Source organism: Penaeus monodon, unplaced genomic scaffold, assembly GCF_015228065.2.
Source record: "Penaeus monodon isolate SGIC_2016 unplaced genomic scaffold, NSTDA_Pmon_1 PmonScaffold_359, whole genome shotgun sequence".
NCBI classification, from domain to species: domain Eukaryota; kingdom Metazoa; phylum Arthropoda; class Malacostraca; order Decapoda; family Penaeidae; genus Penaeus; species Penaeus monodon.
In genome coordinates, this window is record NW_023658329.1 from 79,681 (window position 1) to 86,941 (window position 7,261).

General features: G+C 33.8%; 1 pseudogene; it reads right to left on the minus strand.

Annotated features, from left to right (window-relative positions):
* Positions 1-902: 902 nt before the first annotated feature.
* On the minus strand, positions 903-6,764 carry LOC119570697 (annotated as a pseudogene).
* Positions 6,765-7,261: the final 497 nt, after the last annotated feature.

Genomic DNA, 7,261 nt, shown 5'->3' on the forward strand with positions numbered 1-7,261 from the left:
CTAGCTGATCATCCATTGAATAAACTGTTTTAGCTTCTTTCATTATTGCATTTATCAAGAAGCACTAAGGTTAATGCCCTAAAAATTATGATCATGGTACTTAAACAAGTCTCATCTTTGATATGATGGTGGGCCATAGAGAATTACTCATACAAATCCAGAGGTCAGCAAATAGTTTTACATGTTATTAATGCAAAAGGCATCATCCTTGCCCAGGCTGAATAAAGAAGTAGGTAGCCCATCTGAGACCAAAGAATAATAACAAAGTGCAAAGATTTTGCAATCAGTATGCTAAATAAAAGGTAATGGTAAATCTTCCACTGAGTTTATGGGCTTAAAAAAAGAAGACAGTGCTGAATATTAGATTCTGGATTAATTTTAGAACTTGTAAAATAAACCATTTATTAAAAGACTGATTATTCCGTTATATGAGCAATGATTTACAAACTTTAAGTAGAGTGTATACCATATCAAATATCATTTCCTCTTAATAAAGAGATCTTCGGTGAAAGACAATAATTTATGCCTCAAGTGACAATAAATAATATAAATATGCATAATAAAATACCAAAGAAAAAGACCAAGGAAAGAAAGAAAGAAAGAAAGAAAGAAAGAAAGAAAAAAAATACTGCTCTCAGAGCAATGCACATCGGTGAAAAACCATCCTGGACACAGATGGCGTAAAATGCAGGTAACATGCTGGAACCTATTATCAGAAACTGAAGTGAGGTGTTGTGCTAATAAAGTTATCATACGAAGAAATGTCCATTTCATGCATGGCAGTGTTTACATGTTAAACTCAAAGAGAAGAAGAAGAAGAAAGAAGAAGAAGAAGAAGGAAGAAGAAGAAGACAAAGAGGAAGAAAAAAAAGATAATGCAAAATGCATTTTTTTTTTTTTTTACTTTGCCACAAAAAAAGATCATCTCCTTCCTAGAGTTTTTCATATAAAACAGGAAACATAACTTTCTTGAAATGGCTTTTCTTGTTGAAATTAGTGCACTGCTGATGGGCAAACCCAGCCCCCAAAGGCTTTCTCTAGTTCTCCTGCAACTGCAAGAGTCAGATGATCTTTGTAGTGATTACCGACAACCTGAAAGGATAGAATGATTTATATCAGATAAGTGTTGCAAACTGAAGGTTACAGAAACCCTCTTTAACACTCTTATATAACATGATGCTCATTCATAATTAGCCATTTTTCATAAATAGGAAATTTTAAGATAATTCATGTTAGTATTGGTACAGTTTAGCTTGGATAAATTCCACAACCATTTTCAACAATAAAACATCATTTGAAATCAAATGAATTTCTAAACAAGGTATCCTATATTATAATGATCATATTGTAAGTTATGAACAAAAGATACTGCTAATTAATATCCATTTTTTTTTAACCATATCTATTTTTTACATGAAATAGAAAGGAAAGAGGTATTTATATCAAAATAATTAATACCATGCTAGAATTAATAAATGAGACCTTGCCTCACCTGAATGCCAAGAGGAAGACCCTCTGACCCTAAGCCTAAAGGACACTGTGTGGATGGGAACAGCAGAACATTTATTATTGCTGTGTAGACGAAGTTGAAGGCACGGAAGAGTGGTTGCCCATGATAAGGGGCTGGAGTGGGATGACTAGGAAACAGGAGCACACCATCGTCATCCAAAAGTTCCTGCAGGCATAAGACAGGATTGCACCTAATTATGTATTCTAAATAATCAATAGGGTAAAGTGATGAACCTTGAGGTGATAAAGAATAAGAATATCTTATTAGAAAAAAATAACAGGAACAAATCCTGTTGGAATCTTTCAAAACTGCTAAAAATTACATACTACCAGTATAACTATTGAATCTCCCAAATGTAACTGCAGGGTAATCAAGATCTAAATACTAATATGAGGGTACAACACTCGCCACACCTTTATCTCCTGTTTCAAATCAGTGCACATGGTGAGGAGCTTTGGGTAATCTTCTGACCTCTTGCATTGATTGTTAAACTTCTCCAGGACACCAAGCAGCAGGCCTGGTAGTGTGTGATGAGATAACCGGAACATCCACTTCAGAAGCTCAGTCCAAACATTGATGCTTCCCTGCAAGTATGTGTCTGTCAAGAAACTCTTTCATGCAAACTGATGAATCCAATGTGGTACTTAATATAAGCTATATTCTTAATAAAACTCAGCAACTAAGGAGAACTGGTTTTCCATCATCCTACAGAAATGACAAGATGTCATTGTACTGTATAAAAGATATGAATAAGAATGAATATCTTCACAATAAAGAGATGTATTTGACCGGTTTCGATTGTATCTTTGTCAAAAATACATGTTCACTTACCTTCTTTAGTGCTAATTCTTCACAAAATGTGTGGGCTTCCTCTACACTAGCTAGCTTGGCAAAGTACATTGGTAATGCTGCTTTGAGCTTTTTTAAGGTAATCTGTAAAAAAGGAGATAATTCTAATTAATGGTTATATTTATAAAAGGTGTCTATTAAATAAGGTTTAAGAAAATAACAATTCCTTCATTTTTGTAGTCAGTAACAGACTTATAATATATATGTTGAAGATTTTATGTGAAAGACAAGAAAAAGTAAGCAAACAGTATAAAATAAAGAGAATGAGCAACAGCAGCAGCAGCAGAAGAAGAAGAAGAAGGAAAAAAAAAAGCAGCAGCAGCAGCTCAGGAACATGTCCTGCAACCGTTCATACCTTTTTAGCTTTAATGCCATATGCTTTCTCAAGATGATTTATAACTTTCTTTTGAGCTGCACGAAGTTCTGGGTGAACAGGTGTCACAAGTGGAGAACCACCATCGTCCTCCACATAAAAATACCGGAGCTTCCTGATATCCACCTGGAGTTTCATAAAAATGATTAATCAGTTTGCCTCCAAGCTTTATTATAAGATAATTATCAAGATATATTTCCAATATAATCTCACTATTATAACTAAAATATATCATTATATAAAAAATTACTGCTATATCTACTCAACAATCACATGAAAAAGTTAATATCTAGCCTCTTTTTCTCTGGACACCTAAAAGTACATTGGTCCTAACCTTCTGGTCAAGTGTAAGCATGTGAGAATTGTTTGCACCCAGAACCTTCATCATGGGTGTCAAGTCTTGTACATATCGACACATGGTCCTGTCACTAGGAACTCCATAGCTTCCCCAGTTGCAACAGGTTTCCTGACCTATATTACTTACTATGCCTGAAAGGACAGATCATATTTGGGAAATGGCAGTTAATCTTCCATGGCTGAGTATTTACCTGATGTTAAAATTTATCTTTACAGGCAGTTTTATTAGTAATGTTATACTATAAAAGATACCAATTTTTTAAATTCTTTAACTCTTCTATATTCTGACGTTATACTTTTGATTGTTTTGTAACAACTAAGTAAAATATACTGTATAAGACCTCAGAGCCTCAAATAGAATGTAATCAACTCGTATTTTCTAAATCTTTACGGTGTTATGAATAAAGGATATCTTTAATTGTAAAAAGAAAACCGAAGACTTACCATATGTGGGTTTGTGACCAAATATGCCATTAAAGAAAGAAGGCATGCGTATTGATCCTCCAATATCTGATCCAATACCAAAGGGTGATCCACATGCAGACTGTACACATCCCTAAAAATATCAATAATAATGAGAATAATTAGCTATATTATAATATGAAATGTGAAGCACTAAATGAAAAATGGCAATTTTACATACTTTATTTTATCCTGCTTAATTCTGATGTGACTTGACAGGTAAATAGCCCTGATTGTTTGCCTGCATATACTTATATTGAAACATGTGCAAAAAATTAGTAGAAGTATATTTACAGAGCATCATACCATACATATAAATACAAAATAATTTGTTACAATGCAAAATCTATCAAAACAATATTCTAAACTGTCACACCCCAAATAATTCCATTTTTCACCTAATCAAAATAGAGGCAAACACAAATGTTCATGTGAGCCTATAAGCATCTGTGCACCTGTTTGTATTTGATGGTGGGAGGGCAGTTTAAACTTTTTCATCTAATGTAGCTCTTTAGCCCAAAGATATCATTAACTATTTAAAATCCAAAAATACTCTTTCACTTCCTAAAATAGCCCACAACATAAGTTACCTAATAGTATCACGTATTATCATGGTACCAAACTATTTTACACAGTAAAAAACAGATAACATGTAAAGAAAAAATACCACAATGTTTTTTGCCCATGGTTAAAGTATGTGAAATAGCCAAGCTCAGGTAGAATATAACTTTCCAGCATCAAATGAAAAAAAATTATAAAGCTAATTTATACTAAACCGACCTATATGCCATGTTGTTGAACTAAGACTGGGAACATTATTGATATTGTTTCATATTTAAACCCCTCAGTCATCCAACTGGCTGCAAAACTTGGATGCCCCTTATGATATTACCTACTCCAAATCTTGAAATTGCTTTTTTCCTCCAGATATACTGTAAACATAATATATTTCATGATACTACTAACTTTTCCATAAACCTAAGACTTCTTTTCCCCCCAACAAAAACAAAAGAAAAAATACTGTAAAACCATTTCACACTTGCCTCTCCTCCAGAGGAACCTCCTACAATACGGCAGGTACGGTAAGGGTTGTTAGTCCTCCCATAAATGGTGTTGGAGCTCTCCCCCACATACAGAGCTCTGAGACATTTGTGCACAGAGGGGGATTGCTCCAGCCTCTCGCATGAGGTGCCAAACATCAGCATCTTCCTCTGCTATAAAGTTTTTCCTTGCATGAAGGCCTGCTGCTTGCCCGCAAACCTATAGGGATGAGTCAGGTTTTAACAGCAATCATGAACAGTATAGAAGCAGTTTATAATGCCATAAACCTGACAATTACAATCAATTCATTCGAAATTGAAGTGTTTATTGTTAGTAATAATCAAGCTGTGCCACAAAACTAAGGATGAATTTCTGTTGAAGAAAACTATTACCCTTTTAGTTCAGTCAGCTTAAAAATTCTTCAGTTTTTCTGGATAAATTTGTCTTGAGTAGAATCAACCAAACACTAAAGGTTAAAACTAAATCATATTTTGATTTTTTTCTTCATAAGTTTAATTTCTCGACAGATTTTTTTCTTTTTCTATTTTCTATAAGAATATATATATAAAACCATACATATTCCTCATCACTACTATTTCATTGGATCAGCTTTCCTTACCCCATTTTTAATTTTTCTTTAATTATTACCTTTTTTCCTTGCTCTTGCCCTTGGATTTAATGATATTCTTTTGCTTCTATGAAATTCCAGTATTTCCTTTTATCTCCTCTCTTTATTAGTGTCCGTTTACTTTTTTCTTCTTTATTAACCTTCTGCTCTTATTCCTATGTTGCTGTTTCATTTATTTTCTTTCCTTATATTATTATCCTTGTAAAAGGAAGCACAGATACAAAAAAAAGAGGAATACCAGTACTAAAACATGACTCTAGTTATACTAGACTTCATCAGATGATAACATTGAAATAGGTAAAAGTGAATTTTTTTTTGATGAGGAGTTTAGTCGAGCTGCATATACTTATAATCTTTTACTCCTTTCTTACTGTTGCTATGACTTTATCTGAAACCATTTCAATATCCATTTGAGATAAATTTCACTTTATTTCAAACCTTTTCTCTTTTTCCCCTTTGAAGTTTCCTTCAAATTAATTCTAACATCTTTTGCAACTTACCTTTCACAGCTATGCAGTCTTTAGTAGTGAAGGGAATACCAAGGAATGGTTTGGTTTTCGAGAGGGTTTGTTCATCCACTGTTCCTGATCTGTGTGCATGATGGAAAAATACAAATCAAAAAATTCTTTTACATTTGGGCCTAAAAGGGGAGTCTCAATATATTCTTCACTGTATAATTTGTCTGAAAACAAAATCAAATTACCGTATAAGGTCATCAACGGCTTTTGCATCCTTGACTGCATCGTCAAACCGGTCATCCACAACACAATTCAGTATGGGATTAATCTCCTTGATGCGTCCAATAAAGGACTTCACCACTTCAACACTTGTCAACTGTGGTATAATAAGGGAAACTACTTAGAAATGTTGTTAGATATACTATCACAGTACTGAAAAAGAGATAATTTAATTTAACCTGAAACTAATCTTGAGCATGATGCTTTTGTGACATATTTCCTTTTCATTTACAGTCTTTCAAATGTCTAATGTTTTCTCAACAAATATATTCTTCATCAGTATAAAATGCTAGAATTATAACTTAGATGCTTGGTGTGGTATTTTTCTTAGTAAATCCTAATCAATTATAAGAACAAATAGAGTAAGGAAAAAAATAAGCCTGTACCTAATCATACTTAAAAATGATTTATAAAAAATAAAAAGAGAGAGAAAAAAGAAGCTGGTACCTTCTTTCTTCGTATCTTGGTGGCCAATGATGTGGCACTCTCTAGCAAAATGAGGTTGTTGATGGGAGGCAGCAGCTTGTGAGGTTCCCCATAATATATGATTCCGAAGACAAACCGTGAAAGAGCCTCGAACAGCAATCTGACAGACCGCAGTGCAATGTCAACCCACCTCATCTTAGAAACTATGGATAAAAGTGAACAATATCATTAGTCTAATAACAAGATTATCAAATAGATACCAGTAATCACAGTGGAGCAAAAAGGCATTAATATAAACACATGCACACATTACATATTAAACCATAATACACAGATACCCAAAGCCAAAGACACACTAATGTGAAGAGATACACTCTCCATATTCTTACCCAAAATACTCCTTGACAGTATTTTAATGATACCTAAATGCCTAATTTATATCATACAACAAGAAGAAAAGTTCTTCATAGAAAGATAACTGTGACCTTATCACAGGTAAGATAACTGGTAAGCATTCAGTGATAACATCCAGTAAATTAATTTAATTTCATTCTCCACCAGAAGGCTTTACTAAATGCTCAAATTTTATGGTGGGGAACTGGAATATGTGCACTAGGAAATAAACAAATCTATAATATATATATATATATATGTGTGTGTGTGTGTGTGTGTGTGTGTTGTGTGTGTGTGTTGTGTGTGTGTGTGTGTTGTGTGTTGTTGTGTGAGTGTGTGTTTTGTGTGTGTGTGTATGTGTGTGCACATGTGTGCATGATGTTGTGAGTGTGAGTGAGTGAGTGTTAGTGAGTGAGTGAGTGAGTGAGGAAGGGGAGTGAGTGAGTGGAGTGAGGTTGATGAGTTGAGTGAGTGTAGTGGGAGTG